Consider the following 18,767-nt stretch of genomic DNA (forward strand, 5'->3'; position numbering starts at 1 on the left):
CAGGACAAATTGAAAAATTTTTAAAACATGCGATTCTTGGCTTCATTGATGGTGGAATTGAGTACAAAAGCAAAAACGTTTAGTAGATCTTATAAAGACTGATCAGGCTTCCACTGATGTATTGTTTTCAATTTTGGGAATCTCACTTGGGGAATTAAGGTCTTGTAAAGGATGCAAAAGAGATTTGCTAGAACAGTACCAGGAGGCGTCAGCTTTTATGGTCCTGAGATGCTGCTTGGCCTGCTGTGTTCATCCAGCTTCACACTTTGTTATCCAGGAATGAGGGAGTTCATTTACATGGAGACAGGTCATTTGGTTACAGCAGTAGTGAGCTGGACAAATTATATTTTTTAAAAAAAAAGACATTTTCAATTTATGAATTGTTTTGAGAGGGTATAATCTATTCCTAGAGGAAAAATATCAATATGAAACAGATTAATGGTGATTTACAAAAGCTAACATAAGGAAACTTGTTTGCTTTGCATAGCAAGTTGCATGATCTGCAATGTATTGCCCAAAAGGAGAGGAAGTAGATTAATTCTGTTTCTGTTGTTATGATTCAAACAAATACAGAAGTACAGGGCTCTGGGGAAAGAACAAGAGTATGAGTGATTATTTGCTCTTTTGACATATTGCACAGGCATAATGTGCTGAATGGCCCCATCTCTAACATTTCATTCTGTAATGAAAGTGCATGGAAGAAGTGAGCCAAGCCTCTCAGGCAAACAATTCCAAAGCACTTGTAAGATTAAGCACTTTGCTTTTCATTTTGGTAAATTTTGAGAGGCATGCATTACAAAATAAATACTGTAACATTCAAATAGTTTGTGTTAACTTATTGCAGGTGACATTAAGCAAATACTTCATTTCCAGAACTACTTTGGATAAGGAATTAAGTAGTATCTCTTTACGAATTCAAAGTTTAAGACTTTTTTCCTGACTCCTCTTACATTTTGAGAGGTTGACTGCCATTCATTCTCACAGGCAGAACCTCTATGCTCTTTGATTAAGAGGTTTTAAAACATTTAACAGTTTCAGATCTGCACGAGGTTAAGAAAAAATGAGGCAGAGCCCCAAAAATGTTTAGATTTTAAATTAGATCAATTATTTGCCACTCTACCCAATTCATTAAACACCAAAAGAAATCAATTTTTGTGTAAACATTTTAATTGTTATTGAATGTTCTACATCTTACAGTAAATATACAATTACAAACTCTTGGCTTAATTCTGTCACTTAGATCACTAACTGATCTTTTCCAAAAAACAAAATAAAAAACAGAATTACACTTCATAGTCACAAGTGTAAACTGTGGGTCTTTCAGGTTCCATAAGTAACTTCTAATCTGCTTTATTAAAACACTTGCGTTCTATGAACTATGCTTGGAAGACAATGACATTTCCATAATTCTCTTCTTGCTTTATTAGTGTTCCAATAGAATTCAAAATAAGGAAGTTCAAAACTGTAATTGAAATACAGTAAAAGGAAAGCCCACAGACTTGTGTTCTGAAATGCTCCCTGTAGCTCAAAGAAGCATCCAACTTCAGTTAAACCATAAAGTTTTTTTTCTATTAAGAATAATAAACATCAATCATTAAACAACTTAAATAACACTTATGGTAAAAAGCGCTTAAATTACATATCTGAACTGCAAAGGTTTCCTAGGTTATCTTTCTTTAAAATACAGGAGCAACACTCGTACACACTGTTTAATTTCTCCTATTCAAATCTGATATTCTGAAGTACTTATGACATTGAATTGGGCCAGTACAACTATTAATATGCATTGTTCAAGTCTTGCATTACAGTACTTTTTAATCTAGCAAAGATGTACAAAAATCTGTTAAAAGGTCTTGCATAATCATAACTGAACTGGTAAACCTGGTTATGTTGAACAAGTATCCTGGGTACTTGGTATGCTTTTTTCCCCCTTGTGGCATATAGTTGCACACTGGTTATGAGCTTAGCAGTCCAGAACAATAGAGCTAATCTTAAATACACTAGTCATCTAGCAACATCCAATTAGCCATTTAACATTAAAAGAACAGCTTATAACTTCCACAGTTCAACTGAATTTAAGTTTCCAATGTTAATTCTTAAGTATTTGAAACATCATGCCAATTTTAAAAATTTGCATGATTATTCTAAGAAAAGTCTCAGTCCAATTAAAATGCAAACGTGTTGAAATTTGGGCATAAATTTTTCTTTTCAAATTTGTGGCAAAAGTTTAAAAATTTAGAAATCTGATTTAGCTCATGAGCTTGTAAGTGGGAACAAAAAGGAAAATATACATGAATAGCAACATTGGTGTAGGTTCAACTGTTAACATACTCTGCAGTATATCAAATACTTGCAAAACAAGTCTGCCCAATAAGACCAATTTAGCAGGAAAGTTGTTAGGAACACTTACAATACATATTTGTTAATTCCATTTAGTAGACAAACAAGATATTTTGTTCTTTTTTGCAAAATCAAAGGAAATCCACATTTGTACAGAACGTAAGCTGAGAGTGCAATAAAGGCAAAGTTATATTTTCTAATCAACCTGTTCAGAGGTGTTATTTCACATCTCTGAAGTAGGTGGGACTTGAACTCCAGCATTCTGGCACAGAGGTTGGGGCACTACCACTGCACCACAAGCATCACTGTTACCTGCTGTAACAATCTGAAAGAATTGTGATCTGCCAGGTTTCACTGTCACACCAAGCGTAGTGCCAACATTTTTTTTGGACACAATTTTATGTTGTAGTGGCTACCTTACACATTTGCGACAGCTAAGTAAGCATTTTATATTTAATTTTAAAAATCTGATTTAACAGTCATGGAGGAAATAGGAATGAGAGTGCAGACTTTTATCAAAATCAGAACCAAAAGTTTGTGACCTGTGATGAGGTTGTCACTGATGAGATGATCAGCTTATCTGTGGACAACAGCAACACATCTAGGCAGCTTTTTGACAAAATATTGATCTGATAAATAGTGAATCTTTGAGTGAAGCGTCCTGCTGACCAGCAATAATGTTGCCTAAAATCAACCAGTTATATTTATTTTTAGCAGTCGTGAAAGGCTAGTATTTAATCAGTTTCAATCATTCCCATATAAAGCATATCACCAATTGTTAGTTTTTGAAGAGTAAGATGAATTTTTGTGGCCGTCAAGGTAATTAGTGCTGATAACATACATTTTAGTTCTGGTATCCAGTCTTGAGTTAATTGTTGTAAGGTAAGTTTTAAAAAACAAAGGTTTGCTGTAGAGTAAAGCACTCAAGCTCCTAAATCTATTCCAATGCTCCCTATGTAGCAGCATCACAGGTATTTGAGAAAGTCAGGCACTGTAATTTTGTTCTAAACTTTAACCTATTTTTCCCCCAAGTAGTGACAAACCTTATGACGACTCAATGATAGAAGCATACTGGTGCTGGAAAAAGCAAACCATATATTTCTCCTCAGATGTGAAGAAATCAAATAGATTTACAAACAGAAGAAAACTTGGCAATGTATACCTACATAAAGGGAATTTCAATGAGACTATTGACCAAAAAGATAAAGTTCCATCAAGTAAAATCAAATTGTATTGGAATGTTTCTTACGTGTTCCATTGTATATGCATTTTCTTATCATGTTTAGTTAATTTGTGCTAAATCTGAACCTGGCCTAATAAAATATGGCTGAAATATTTGTCCCCAGTTAACAGATCAATTTAATTAAAGTAACTTCACTTACAAATATATCAGCAACATGAAAGGCAGTCAGAAATCAGACTGTTGCAATCAACTGGGAGATTATATTTTGTGATTCTAGACACAAACGGAACTTCCTTGAAGAGTTACAACTTCTCACACCTTTGAAACCAGATAAATCAATCAACGGGACCAACTAATATTTCCATTTGCCAGTTCAATTTATATCAAACTAATAGCGGGGGATTCAATGTGAAAACAATTACCATTATACCACAGCCTCTTTACACAGTATACTTTATACTAAACCTGAAGTGTTTCTCCTATTATTAATGCCCTGCAAAAATCTGATATTAAGTGCAGTAATATGAAAAGTCTTATTAGGCTGTGATGATATATTCATGATTTCTCATTGAGCTGAAATAAAATTTTACTGTAAAAAGCTACAAGACAATGAATTGTATCAATAGTGGCTTTGTTCAGAACTGCTTTCCTTCCATAATAATCACTGAAATGATGGGATTCTGCAATGATATTTCTTCTAGTTTCAAGGTTGAATAGTAGAGAATGTTTAGACATCTGTACTTGCCAATTCTCTACTTCTAGCTCACCAGTTTCAATTTAAGACTGCTGCATTTCTGTTTCCCATCAATTTGCAACAACAGAATTTCTGCATATCCACTGCTTGGCATTGCTCTCTCTCTCTCTATTGAGTTGGACTATTTCTCAAACAGTTTTACAGCATTCAAGTTAAGAACCATAAAACTTACCCCTTCCCATTTTGGTGGGACATGTGTACTTGTCTACCAATTTGTACTTTATTCTGTAAATTGTGAAGTATAATGTCTAAATAACCAGAATGAAATCTGTATCAACACAGTAATGGAAAACTGAAAACTCAACCCAAGGTGCATTTTCTGAAGAGAATGATCAGTAAAGCCAGTGAACAGAAGAGTTATCCACTAATAAATTAGCTATTTGATTTAATCCATGCCATAAAACCTTTAAAGGGGTATATACATAAAATTTGAACAATATGGCAAGTTTAAATAATGGGCCAAAAAAATGTTTGTTCTGGCAAATAACAATCTGGATTAAAAATCCAATTCAACCTTGAAAAAATAGATTAGTGAACTCAAATTTTCAAACAGAATGTGGCTCAAAAATATAACTTTAGCTGTAAAGTAAATGAATCCGATGTCTGAGCATAATTTAAACCAGCTTTAAAATTGCTAAGTAGAAGCTATAAAATCCCATCTTCTGCAGCCATCTTGTTGAAGAGGCATATCTCATCTGAGAATGCAGCAGATATACCCAACTGCCTACAAATGTAAACAAATATATCTGCACATGACCATCTTAAAACATTTGCAATGGAAACGTATTTGATATTGCAGAATATACTCTTTCATACCTTTACATTTAGCAGAATGCTGCTCCATACAACTAAGATCTGTTAGGTTGAGAATGCAGTAGGTGCATGTAATGCATCCATAATTATTTTTGGAAATTAACCACTAAATTTCTCTTTCAATTATGTGACCTGAACATAAAAATTTCTGCAAGAGCAGACTGTTTGAGTTTAATATATTTGATTACATTTCTAATTAAAATCTAGGTCTCATACAGTTTGTTTCTCAAAAATCAGTCTATTTAGCTAACCACAAACACAATATGGGTGTGTTATATATATTTATATATATACTCATGTATAAAGTTTTGTACCTGTTTAGTAGCATAGATTATTTTTATATATGTATTGTGCAACATAACCTAGCTTCTGTATTTTAACAGAATTCTGATATGTGGCCATTTCTAAATTGAAGGAAAATATATGCTTCCTAAATCTCAATTTGCTTTACCTCATACCCTTGTCAGTGCTTTCCAGTCATATACATTCATTTCCAAAAACTTTACCATACAGGACAGAAAGATCTTGCTGGACACAAATATTCACTCCCCTTTCAAAAATTTAAGCACACTGTTCCCATTCTATGTGGATGGTACTGTCCCACAAATTCCTGTCGACTAAGACCTTCAGCGTTTTAAAGCTGCAGCATTCTTCTACCCAGGTCCTTTCATTAAGACAAGGATAGTAAAACACTGCATGAATTTCTGTAATTTTACGACTGTTTAAAATTATACATATTTAAATGATGTATTTTTACCTGCTTTCAAAAAATTGTAATGTCAGCTGATAACACAAACTGACAACCAAATTATCTTGAGATACTGCAAAACTAAATATTTTAAAATTCCAAGGAGCTCAATTTTATCATAATGCAGCAAGATTTTACAGGTTCATGGAGCTTTGTTTTGTGAATCCAAATTTTGAGACAGGTCCGACAGATAGATAAAGAAAGCAAATGCTAACACATTTCTAGTACAGTGCAACCTGTATTTCGTATTTAAAAGAACACAATGCTGATTTAATAGTTGTAAAGGATTGATGGTGGGGAGAAATGGTGCTCAACCAATCACTGTATCCTGAACAGAGATTCTGGCCAAACAACTCAAACAAATAATGCTGAATTAATTAAGTCACCCTAAGAATTCACTGCACTGTAGCATCGAGTGGAGTGCTCCATTAATTCTATATCCCTTTAAACCCTCAAAGCTTTCCTGAATTCTATCGTCAAAAACAAAAGCGATTAAAGGCCATTTCAGTGGTGAGTGTTAATTCTGATAACGCTTACATGTAACTAGAAAGGCTTATGTCCAAACTGATGTTTTATGGTTGTTAAAATGCAAGATCAGAACGTGCAAGAACACCAACATATCAGATTAAAGAGACATAGTCGCTGTTCTCTTTAATACTGTAGAATGTATTTCCCTTCCTTGACATTTGATGCATCATGTTCAAATTGGGCTCATTATTTAAATTTCAGTATGGATCTTAGGATCTCAGTAATAGAAATGGTGAAACATGCAATTTTCTTTTTTAAAAAGAGTGACATGTATTCTCACCATGGAAGAGGCCTTTTTGGCCACAGCCTTGCTAGTGATAACACATTGGTCTGAAACAATTTTGAGTAGCTATGATGGAAAAGACCTTAAATGAGGCAGAAATTTGGAGAAAAAGCAGCTTTTACAAAATAAAAACACTAAATGATGCATAAAGTGACCTTTGCACTTTGTTCTTGCAAACAGATTCGGTGCCATGTGGCTTCAATGCACAAGCACCAACGTAAGACTTGAGTAGTTGCATACAATGTCTGACTCCAGATCTGCAGAAAGATAAAAATAAACCACACCTTTAAACCATACCTATAATGAGAAATGATTACTTTGAATTCAATTAATCACCATTCACATTGAGAAAACTATTCCAGATGTAACTTACTTTATTGTCCACATATTTTCAGTAAAACTGTGATTTCATGAAGTTTTATTTACAATTTAGTAATTAGATTGTAAAGACCTGGTCTTAAATTTTAAAACAAAAGAAATGCGGAGATCTGAAACAAACAGAAATTACTCACTCAGCAAGTCTGGTGGCACCTTCGGAGAGAAAAGAGAGTTAATGTTTCGAGTTCAGGGATCCTTTAGAAGCATTCTGAAGGAGGATCACTGGACTTGAAATGTAATTTTGCTTTCCTCTGTAAAGATGCTGCGGGACCTGTTGATTTGCTCCAGCAGCGTTTTGCTTTTGAGAAATATAGATATTGTACAAAACAAGCAAACTAACACAGTAAAAGCACTCTTAAAACAGTACAAAGTCATAAAATTAGTTGGTTAAAGATAATCAATTTTTCAGCTCTTCTGGTTAAGACGAAATTTGCTGACAAGAAACAGATTGACACAACAAATGAAGTACAGCCAGAGGGATCTAATGTAGAAATGCCAGTTGTCATTTAATGTGGATCAGTGTAAGGTAATCAGACTGAGAAACAGAACCTACAGTTGGAATAGTAACATTTACATAGCATCTGCAAACAATGATTGCAGACTGCTTCATAGGAGCTTAGCCTGAAAAAGACGGAATTATTAGCATGGATAACTAAATCAGTTTTAAAGTCTTAAAGCAATGGAGAGGTTAATGAGATAATTCCAGATATTATGATCAATGCAGCATAATACATGCTACCATTGCAGGAGAGGTGAGATGAGGGAGGAAGTTATGCAAATAAGCAGAGTTGGGGAAATAGAATGTTAGAGCTGGAAGAGCCTAGCGATAAGTCAGGATGAGGCCATAGAGGGATGGTGAAACAAGGGTAATCATTTTAAATTCAAAAACTTTGGTCAAACAACACCCATGTAGTTTAGTGAACACAGCAGCAACAGGTGAGCAGGATTCAAGGCAGATTAGTACATGGATATCAAACTTTAGATGAACTCCAGTTTATGAACAGTAAAAATTGAAAGACCAGCTACAACTGCATTGAATAATCAAATCAGTGGTTAAAGAAACATGCACGGAGACTTCAGCAGCTGATAACAGGCAGCATGGTAGAGTTTGATGAAGTTAATGTGGTGGCCAACCATTTTTTTTAGCTTGAGGCAATCAGAAGGGGCACATTACACTTTTGCCATAAATTGATGCCAAGGAAAACTGGGAATTTTTATACGACAGGAAAAAGAAAATGTAAGATGAAGTAAAACAACCTCAAGCATGAAGTTAACAAAGCGTGTGGCTGGATGAACACAGCAGGCCAAGCAGCATCTCAGGAGCACAAAAGCTGACGTTTCAGGCCTAGACCCTTCATCAGAGGGGGGCATGGGGAGAGGGTTCTGAAGTAAATAGGGAGAGAGGGGGAGGTGGACCGAACATGGATAGAGAGGAGAGGATAGGTGGAGAGGAGGGGACGGGATAGGTCAGTCCGGGGAGAACGGGCAGGTCAAGGAGGCGGGATGAGGTTGGTAGGTGGGGACTGGAGGTGCAGCTGGAGGTGGGAGGGGATAGGCGAGAGGAAAAACAGGTTAGGGAGGCGGGAATGAGCTGGACTGGTTTAGTGATGCAGTGGGAGGAGCGAACGAGCTGGGCTGGTTTTGGGATGCAGTGGGGGAGGGGGAGATTTTGAAGCTGGTGAAGTCCACATTGATACCATTGGGCTGCAGGGTTCCCAAGCAGAATATGAGTTGCTGTTCCTGAAACCTTCGGGTGGCATCATTGTGGCACTGCAGGAGACCTATGATGGACATGTCATCTAAGGAATGGGAGGGGGAGAGGAAATGGTTTGCGACTGGGAGGTGCAGTTGATTATTGCGAACTGAGCGGAGGTGTTCTGCAAAGCGGTCCCCAAGCCTCTGCTTGGTTTCCCCAATGTAGAGGTAGCCACACTGGGTACAGTGGATACAGTATACCACATTGGCAGATGTGCAGGTGAACATCTGCTTAATATGGAAAGTCATCTTGGGGCCTGGGATGGGGGTGAGGGAGGTGGTGTGGGGGCAAGTGTAGCACTTTCTGCGGTTGCAGGGGAAGGTGCCGGGTGTGGTGGGGTTGGAGGGGTGTGGGGAGCGGACAAGGGAGTCGCGGAGAGAGTGGTCTCTCCGGAAGTCAGACAAGGATGGGGATGGATAGATGTCTTGGGTGGTGGGGTCGGATTGTAGATGGCGGAAGTGTCGGAGGATGATGCGTTGTATCCGGAGGTTGGTGGGGTGGTACGTGAGGACGAGGGGGATTCTCTTAGGGCGCTATTGGGGACGGGGTGTGAGGGATGTGTTGCGGGAGACACGGTCAAGGTATCGCAAGCATGAAATTGATGCCCATCTTGCATCCTCATCTATTAAAAATATCAATTATCATAGAAGGGTTAGGACATTTATTTCTAAAACGTTGTTTAAAAGTCAAAAACTTTTGTTAAGGACAACGCAAAGTCTTACTACAGTAAGCTTCTCCTAAGGATGTTTTAGTTCACCTCAAATACAACCAGGCGTGAAAGAACTTCATACAGCTTCTAGCCGTAAATTAAACTATACCTTTTCCATGAACATGTGATTTGCCAAATTTTATATAGAACAAGTTCCAAAATAAGACATTTCAGTCCTTCAACTCAAAGGAAAAAACCCTGTCATTTCAGATTTGAGAAAAGCAGCAACGATCTTCATGTATGCACTATTTAAGAGTGTTTTCAACCTGTTGGGAACTTGGAGTACCTCATTTATTTTGAATCAAATCTCAAAGTATTTTACTTGGCATGATTTGGGAAACATTAGTTCAAGTGCTGCACATCTTTCCTTGATACTGTAGTGCTGCAACACACAATTTACAGGACATTATAATAGGAGGCCAATCAGTCTACAACACTGGCATAAGCTCCTTTAAAGAGTTATTCAAATCTTTCCACCTTCTTGCAATTTGTTTCTAAACCACTGAAAGAGCTCCTCCAGCTCTCTTTAGAAATCACTGAGGCGAGATTATTGCTCTGGACATCAATACTATATTTCACTGGGTGTGGCATCAGGTAGCCCTAGCAAAACCAGAATCAATGGGAATCAGTGGAAAAACTCTGCAAAGTCATACTTAGCAGAAAGGAAAGTGATTGATTGTTTGTAATTGACATCTCAGTACGGTACATCAATACAGCAATTACTCATGCTACAGAACTGGACTCAGCCATCTTCAACTCTTTCAAAGTCTACCTCCATCATAAGGTCAGAAATGGGGATGCTGTCGTGATTTCCTTTATTCATTCTCGGGAGGAGGGCGTCGCTGGCCATCCCTAATTGCCCAGAGAGCAGTTAAGAGACAACTACATTGTTGTGGGTCTGAATCACATGTAGGCCAGAGCAGGTAAGGATGGCAATTTCCTTCTCTCCAGGACATGAGTGAACCAGATGGGTTTGTAATCGGCAATGGATGTATAGTCATCGTTAGACTTTTTTTTAATGCCAGCTATTTATTGAATTCAATTTCCACCATCCGCTGCAGGATTCAAACCCTGGTCCCCAGAATATTATCTGGGTCTCTGGATTAACAGTCCAGCGATAATACCATTAGGCCATCGTCTCCCCATCTGCACCATTTGCAACACTTTGTTTATTGAATGACTGCATCCATATGCAGCAAGAGCTGAGCATCATTCAGGCTTGGACAGATAAGTGGCAAGTAACATTTACACCACACAAGTGCAAGAACATCGACGATCTCAATCATGAATCAGTAACCATTTCTCTTTGGCTTTCAATGGCACTACCAATGCTTTTTTTCTTCCCCACAATTGATACCGTGGGGGTAAACATTGACCAGAAGTGAGCAGAATTAGGCATATAAATACTGTAGCTATGAGCAAGCCAGAGATTGGGGAATTCAGCAGTGAGTAACTAATCTCGAGTCCTCAGTTTGCAGTTCTTTACTATTGACACAGTTTAGATGCAGCTCAGTAACTCAAAGGCTCCTTTGACAGCACCTTTCAAACTTGTGACCTCTACTATCTAGAAGGATGAGGGCAGGAGATGCATGGGAACTCTAGAAACTATATATTCACCAATACCATCACACACCCCAAATCAACAAGCCACATACTACAATTACTTGAAATAAATGCATCCTGGTTCCTTCCTGTTGTCGAGTAGAAATAAGTGGGTCATTTTCCAGGTACAGAATAGTGGCATACTGCAGGAATCAGTTCTTGGGCCAAGTTATTCTCAATATATACAATGACTTGTATGAGGTATCCAAATGTAAGATTGAATGCTGCAAAGAGAATGCAGGGAGGCTTCGGGGGTGATGTACACAAGTTGAGTATGAGGGCAAACACATGGCAGATGCAGTATAGCATGGATAAATGCAAAGCTGTACATTTCAGTGTGAAAAACAGCAAGTATTGAGTGGTGATATATGGGGAAATATAGCTGTACAAAGGAGTCTGAGTGGATTGCTCAGCAGGTAATAAAAGTGAACAGGCAGGTACAGCATGCAATTACATAGGCAAATAGTGAGTTGGCTTTCATTGCAGGAGGATTTCAGTTCAGAAGTAGGGATGTCTGACTGCAACTATAAAAGGACTTTAAGACTACACATGGAGTAGTGTGCGCAGTTCTGATCTCCCTACACAAGACAGAGCATAGTTGCCATAAAGGAAGTGCAGCAAACGTTCACTAGGCCAACATTGGGGATGGCAGAACTGTCCTATTAACACACAATAATACAGTGCAGGCACTTGTCTCATTATTTCTTCCTTAGTTGATTACAAATGTTTCCTCATCTCTAAATGGCCTACTCTGTAATCCTTAAACTATGACTGTGGTTCTAGACTCCCCTGCCAGGGGAAACATCCTCCTTGTTTCTATTCTGGCTAGCCTTGCTGGAATTTTACATTTCTTTTCTCAGATCCATCCCATCTCATCTCCACCATCAACTTCCACCCCACTCCTAAAAAGATTAAAATTCACTCTTCTAAACTCTAGTGATTACAGACCCAGTCAAACAAATCTCTCTTCATACACAGGGGACAGAGAGCACTGTGGAGAGGTGCTTCTCTGAACCTTCCTCACTATCCACAGCTCTACCAATTTTGGTGTCAGCTGCAAAGTTACTAATCAGACCACTTACATTTTCATCCAAAATTATTTATATAAATTACAAAGGCCACACCAAGTCTATGCTGACCTTGATGTCATTCTAAATTAATCCAATCTGCCTGCACATGGTCCATATTCCTCTATTACCTGCCTGCTCATGTGTCTGCCTAAATGCACCTTAAACGTTGCTATTGTACCCGGTTCTACTCTCTCCTCTGGCAGCGCATTCCAGGCACCTACCACCTTCTCTAACAAAAAAACCTTCATTGCTCCAGTACTTCCAAACGTGACCTAAAGTCGTACACAGCTGCAAGACGACTTGCCAACTTTTACACTCAAAGCCCCAACCAATGAAGGAAAACATGCCATACACTTCTACCACTTTATCCACTTGTGTTGCCACTTTCAGGGAGCTATGCTATGGACTTGCACCCCAAGATCTCTGTGTATCAATACTTCTGTAGGCCTTGCCATTTACTGTGTACTTTCTTCTTGCATTTGACCTCCCAAAATGCATCATTTCATACTTGCGTAGATTAAGCTTCATTAGCCATTTCTTCACATGGCTTTCCAACTGATCTATATCTTGTATCCTCTGAAAAGCTTTCTCCCTATCCACAAGTCCACCAAGTTTGGTGTCAGCTGTAAAGTTACTACTCTGACCACCGACATTTTCATCTACATTGTTTTATATAAATTACAAACCAAGATCCCAGCACTGATCTTTGCAAAACACCACAGGTCACAAACATCCATGCCCAAGCCAATTTTGTACGAGGAGAGATTGATTTGACTGGGCCTGTATTCTCTAGAGTTTAGAAGACTGAAGGGGTTCTGACTGACACATACAAAATTCTAACAGGGTTAGCCAGAGTAGATGCAAGGAGGATGTTTCTCCTGGCTGGGAAGTCTAAAACCACAGTCACAGTTTAAAGATGACAGGGTAGACTATTTGTGAATGAGGAAACATTTGGAACTAAGGAATTAATAAGAGGACATTTGGAAAGCCTAAATGCAACCTCTCAGAGTGATGAAGGGTCACTGGACTCAATGTTGAGTCTAATTTCTCTTCAGATGTTTCCAGATCTGTTGAGTTTCTCCAATAATGTGTTTTCTCACAGAGCTAGCATGGTTTTGACAAGGGGTGTCCCGGCCAGAAACTCAACCTTCCTGCTCCTCCGACACTGCCTAGCCTGCTGTGTTCCTCCAGCTCCACACCACATTGTCTTTAAGAGGTCATGAGCCTAGTTTTAGGTTAAATGGTGGCAGGTTTAAAACCGAGATTAGAAGGAATTACTTCTCTCAAAGTGTCACGAATCTGGAACTCTACTCAAGTAGATGATGTTAGGGCACTGTACAGTTTTGAGGAGATAGAGATTTTTAATTAATGACTTAAAGGGCTAGGGGCAGGAAAGTGAAGATGAAGCCAAGATGAGATTAGTTATGATCATATTAAACGACAAAGCAGTCTACAGGAGCTGAACTGCCACTCCTCTTCCTGGCTCTTATACTCACTTTTCCCCACATGGAGGGTGGTCAACTTGTGGATTTCACCATCATGGAAGGCTGTAGAGGTCAGATCACTAAGTCTACTCAAGGAAGAGACTAGTGTCTTTGTTATCAAATAATATATCAAAACAGTATGGAGCGAGAGCAAGAATGTGGCTTTGAGAAAGAGGGCTCACCCTGATCATACTAAGTGGCAAAACAGACTTGAAGGACTAAATGGTCTACTGCCCTTCATTTCTAAGGGTCAAAATCCTGGAACTCCCATTCAAACAGCACTTTGGGTGTACCACTTGGGACTTCAGTGGTTCAAGAAGTTGACTCACCATTACCTTCAAAGGCAGACAGGGATGGACAACCAGTCACTGAGCCAGGGACACCCACAGCCCAAGAAAGAGTAAAAGGTTACTAGCCAGTTTTCAGCAATCTTTTAAGGAACACATTTCAAAGGATAAACCTCCATCTTGGATGCTGATACAGACTTGGGCAGTACAATGATCAGAGTCTGGTCAATGGGTGGCTCCTACCACTAACAAGAAGGTGAAACATGAATACATTAAGTTCTTGGGACAGCATCATGCTTATTACCAGTACCGAACTGATAAATTTAATTTCTTTCCCTTTCATTATTGTCACTAAGTACTGTTTCAATGAACACATTAGCATGTACCATATTTATTAATGGAAATAAACTCTATAACGTTCTACAGGTTGGAGCAGGTAAAGTATAAATGTAGACTGGCAGTCAAACCACAGTTGAAAAATGGTAGAGACAAGTTATTTTTCAGCTGTAAAATGGGTGGTTCACAAAAGTTGAAGCACTGTCTCTATACAAATATATAAATGCAGAATGTAACTTCGTTCCATGAAAAATGCCACTTGAAGTTAAATTTATATTTTGTTAGCTATTATCAATAGATTTAGTGATTTACAGTCAGAGACATAAAGCACAGAAACAGACAATTTGGTCAAACTTGTCCATGCCAACTAGATTTCCTAAACTAACCTAGTCCCACACCACCCCACCAACCTCCGGATACAACGCATCATCCTCCGACACTTCTGCCATCTACAATCCGACCCCACCACCCAAGACATTTTTCCATCTCCACCCTAGTCTGCTTTCCGGAGAGACCACTCTCTCCGTCACTCCCTTGTTCGCTCCACACTGCGCTCCAACCCCACCACACCCGGCACCTTCCCCTGCAACCGCAGGAAATGCTACACTTGCCCCCACGCCTCCTCCCTCACCCCTATCCCAGGCCCCAAGATGACTTTCCACATTAAGCAGAGGTTCACCTGCACATCTGCCAATGTGATATACAGCATCCATTGTACCCGGTGTGGTTTCCTCTACATTGGGGAAACCAAGCGGAGGCTTGGGGACCGCTTTGCAGAACACCTCTGCTCAGTTCGCAATAAACAACTGCAACTCCCAGTCGCAAACCATTTCCACTCCCCCTCCCATTCTTTAGATGACATGTCCATCATGGGTCTCCTGCAGTGCCACAATGATGCCACCTGAAGGTTTCAGGAACAGCAACTCATATTCCGCTTGGGAACCCTGCAGTCCAATGGTATCAGTGTGGACTTCACCAGCTTCAAAATCTCCCCTTCCATCACCGCATCCCAAAACCAGCCCAGTTCGTCCCCTCCCCCCACTGCACCACACAACCAGCCCAGCTCTTCCCCTCCACCCACTGCATCCCAAAACCAGTCCAACCTGTCTCTGCCTCCCTAACCTGTTCTTCCTCTCACCCATCCCTTCCTCCCACCCCAAGCCGCACCTCCATCTCCTACCTACTATCCTCATCCCACCTCCTTGACCTGTCCGTCTTCCCTGGACTGACCTATCCCCTCCCTACCTCCCCACCTATCTTCTTTTCTCTCCATCTTCGGTCCGCCTCCCCCTCTCTCCCTATTTATTCCAGAACCCTCACCCCATCCCCCCCCTCTGATGAAGGGTCTAGGCCCGAAACATCAGCTTTTGTGCTCCTGAGATGCTGCTGGGCCTGCTGTGTTCATCCACCCTCACATTTTATTATCCTAGTCCCATTTGCCTGCGTTTAACACATATCCCTCTAAACGCTTCCTATTCATGTATCCATTCAAACGTGTTTTAAATCTTATAACTGTACTTGCTTCCCGCCGTTCCTTTGGCCATTCGCTCCACATACGCACCCTCTGAAAAAGCTACCCTCAGGTCCCTTTTAAATCTTTCCCCTCTCACGTTAAACCTGTACCCCCTAGTTTTTGACTCCCCCAACATGGGGAAAAGACCTATTCACCTTATCTATGCCCCTAATGGTTTTATAAACCTCTAAAGTCATTCCTCAGCCTCCTCCGCTGCAGGAAAAAAAAAATCCAGCCTCTCTTCATGACTTGAACCCTTCGGTCTCGGTAATATCTTTGCAAGTCCTTTCTACACCCTTTCCAGCTTAATAAGATCCTTCCCAAGGCTGGGCAACCAGAATTGTACACAGTATTCCAAAAGTGGCCTCACCAATGCTGCAACATGAAGTTCCAACTCCAATATTCAGTCCTCTGACCAATAAAGGGTAAGCGTGTCAAACCCCTTCTTCACCACCTTGTCTACCTGTGATGCCACTTTCTAGGAACTATGTCCTTGCCCCCTTGATCTCGGTTTGTCAACACTCCCCGAGAACGACCGTTAGCTGTGCAAGTCTTGCCCTAGTTTATCTTACCAAAATGCAACACCATGCATTGATCCAAATTAAACTCCATTTCACAATCCTTGACCTATCGGTCAGCTGATTACGGTCTCGTTGGACGCAGACTGTACACTGTTCACTATACCACCAGATTTGGTGTCACCTGCAAACTTACTAACCATGTCTCCAACATTTTCATCCGAATTGTTGATATATATGATGAACAGCAGTAGGCCCAACGCCAATCCTTGCAACACACTGATTGTCAAAGGCCTCCACAGTCTGATTAACAACCCTCTACCATGACCCTCTATCTCCTAATGTCAAGCCAATTTTGTATCCAATTGGTTAGATCTCCTGGATCCCATGCGATCCAATCTTACTAACCAGTCTACCATGCAGATCCTTGTTGAAGGCCTCACCACAGTCCTTGATAGATAATCTCTATCACACTACCTTCACATATCATCTCTGCCACCTCTTCAAAAAACTCCAAGTTTGAGAGACAATTTCCCACACACAAAGCCAAATATTCACCCAAGGGGTTTTATAACTAATGCTGGTAAGAAAATCTCATTTTATGTTACTCTAAGCAAACCTTTAATTGAGAAACATATTCCCTTAACAGCGGTGCCTTCACAGATAAAATGACAGTGTAATTAATTAGATCTATAAAAATCAAAATTCAAATTTAGGGTGAAAAGCATTTTAGAGGGTAAATGGAGAAACTGGGATAAACTCTCTCAGGTGACAAGATCATTAATCCACCATATTTAGATTATTCATGAGGGAGGACAGGTTTACATTTTAACACACAAACTGGGAAGCAACTTCAGGTTTTCCAAAATTCAAGTGTTTTGATATGCATTTCATTTTACATATACTAGGTAATGGCCTTGTGATGTTATTGCTTGACTATTAATATACAGATTCGATCAATCTTCCGGGGGCCTGGATTCGAATCCCGCCACGGTAGAATAAAATTTTTTTTAAAAATCAGGAATTAAGAGTCTAATGACAACCATGAAACAGATGTCAACTGTCAGAAAAAAAATCATCTGATTCGCTAGTGTCTGTCAGGGAAGGAACCATCCACCCTTACCCAGTCTGGCATACTAACTCCAGACCCATAACAATGTGACTAACTCTTCGCTGTCTTCTCACAACTAGGGATGAGCAATAAATGACAGCCCAGCCATCTCAATTAATTACATGAAATGTTGTAAGGAGCAAAAACACTTGACCACAAAGAGCCTACATTCAAACCTGGAGTCAAAAGGTTCGTCAGAGCCTTGCTAAAACTAAAAATGTGCTAATACATGATAAATTTAAGTTGAAAATCACATTTTACATCTACATAATACTTCAGCTTCAACAGAGCAGAAAGAAACAGTTAGCAACAGATACAGCAAGACTCGGGATTGAGGGTCCACACTTCAACCTCAACCGAGCAGAAAGAGGGATGTGTCAGCAACAGGATAAGCAGAGGATCAGGAACAGGGGAGCCAGGAAATGAATATTCTGAGGTCCAAAGTCAGGGGCCCAGCAAAGCAAGGGGTGCTAATGAGGGCTATTTACAAGGGAGTCCAGGTTTAACAACTACAGCTCCAGAGGACTTCTGATTGCGAAAACAAGTCAAACTGTGACATTGCAGGAAAGTGGCATATTGACTTGTTCAAAATGTTTTTAAAAGTATTTATTGTTTGAAAGAATGGATGAACTAATAAACAGAAACAAGTGAAACTCAGAACCAACAAAATAAAGGAATAGAAGTCAGCAAAGAGGGAAGAAAAATAAAATTAGCGTTGGTTTCCCATCTTCAGGCCAGTTTTAGCGTATCGCGCCCATAGGTGCTAGCAAGTTTTGGGAAGGTTTGTAGCTCAGGTTGAGGTACTGGATGTGAGTTTGCTCCCTGAGCTGGGAGGTTCGTTTTCAGATGTTTCATCACCATTCTAGGTAACATCATCAGTGAGCCTCCGGTGAAATGTCTGAAAACAAACCTTCCAGCTCAGCGAGCAAACTCACATCCATAAAATTAGCATTTGGGAAGTGAGTTAGTAGCATTCTTTCATAAGGATGTTCTTTTAAAAAAAGCAGTCATGACAGAAGTCACACCCGTAAAATGCTCCTCCTGTACTTTGTGGCAAATCATGGAAGTTTCAGCTGTCCCCGGTAATATCTCCAGCTGCAGTTACTGGCTAAGCACACTGTGGAGCTGGAGCTGTGGGTGAATTCACTGTGAAGCATCCCCAGTGCTGAGAATGTTGCGGATAGCACATTCAGTGAGGTGTTTACACTGCAGATGAATGCTGAACAAGCAAAAAGAATATGGGTAACCACCAGGCAGACTAGAGGAAGGCAGGTAGCGCAGGTCCCCTGTGGCCTGTCCCCTTTCTGGGGACTGTTGGCAAAGATGGCTGTGCAGAGGAAAGCAGTGGGAGCTG

The 18,767-nt window shown here is 39.8% G+C and overlaps 1 protein-coding gene across 4 annotated transcripts in view; it reads right to left on the minus strand.

Moving 5' to 3' along the window:
• Window positions 1–1,149: 1,149 nt before the first annotated feature.
• Window positions 1,150–18,767, minus strand: part of fam168a (family with sequence similarity 168 member A) — a 105,797-nt gene continuing 88,179 nt past the window's right edge. For all 4 annotated transcript variants that reach the window (XM_048532273.2, XM_048532271.2, XM_048532270.2 and 1 more), the window contains one exon: window positions 1,150–6,906. The gene's annotated coding sequence lies outside the window, so the exon portion shown is untranslated. The remainder of the gene's footprint in view (window positions 6,907–18,767) is intronic.

The sequence above is a fragment of the Stegostoma tigrinum genome, chromosome 6 (assembly GCF_030684315.1).
Source record: "Stegostoma tigrinum isolate sSteTig4 chromosome 6, sSteTig4.hap1, whole genome shotgun sequence".
Lineage (NCBI taxonomy): Eukaryota > Metazoa > Chordata > Chondrichthyes > Orectolobiformes > Stegostomatidae > Stegostoma > Stegostoma tigrinum.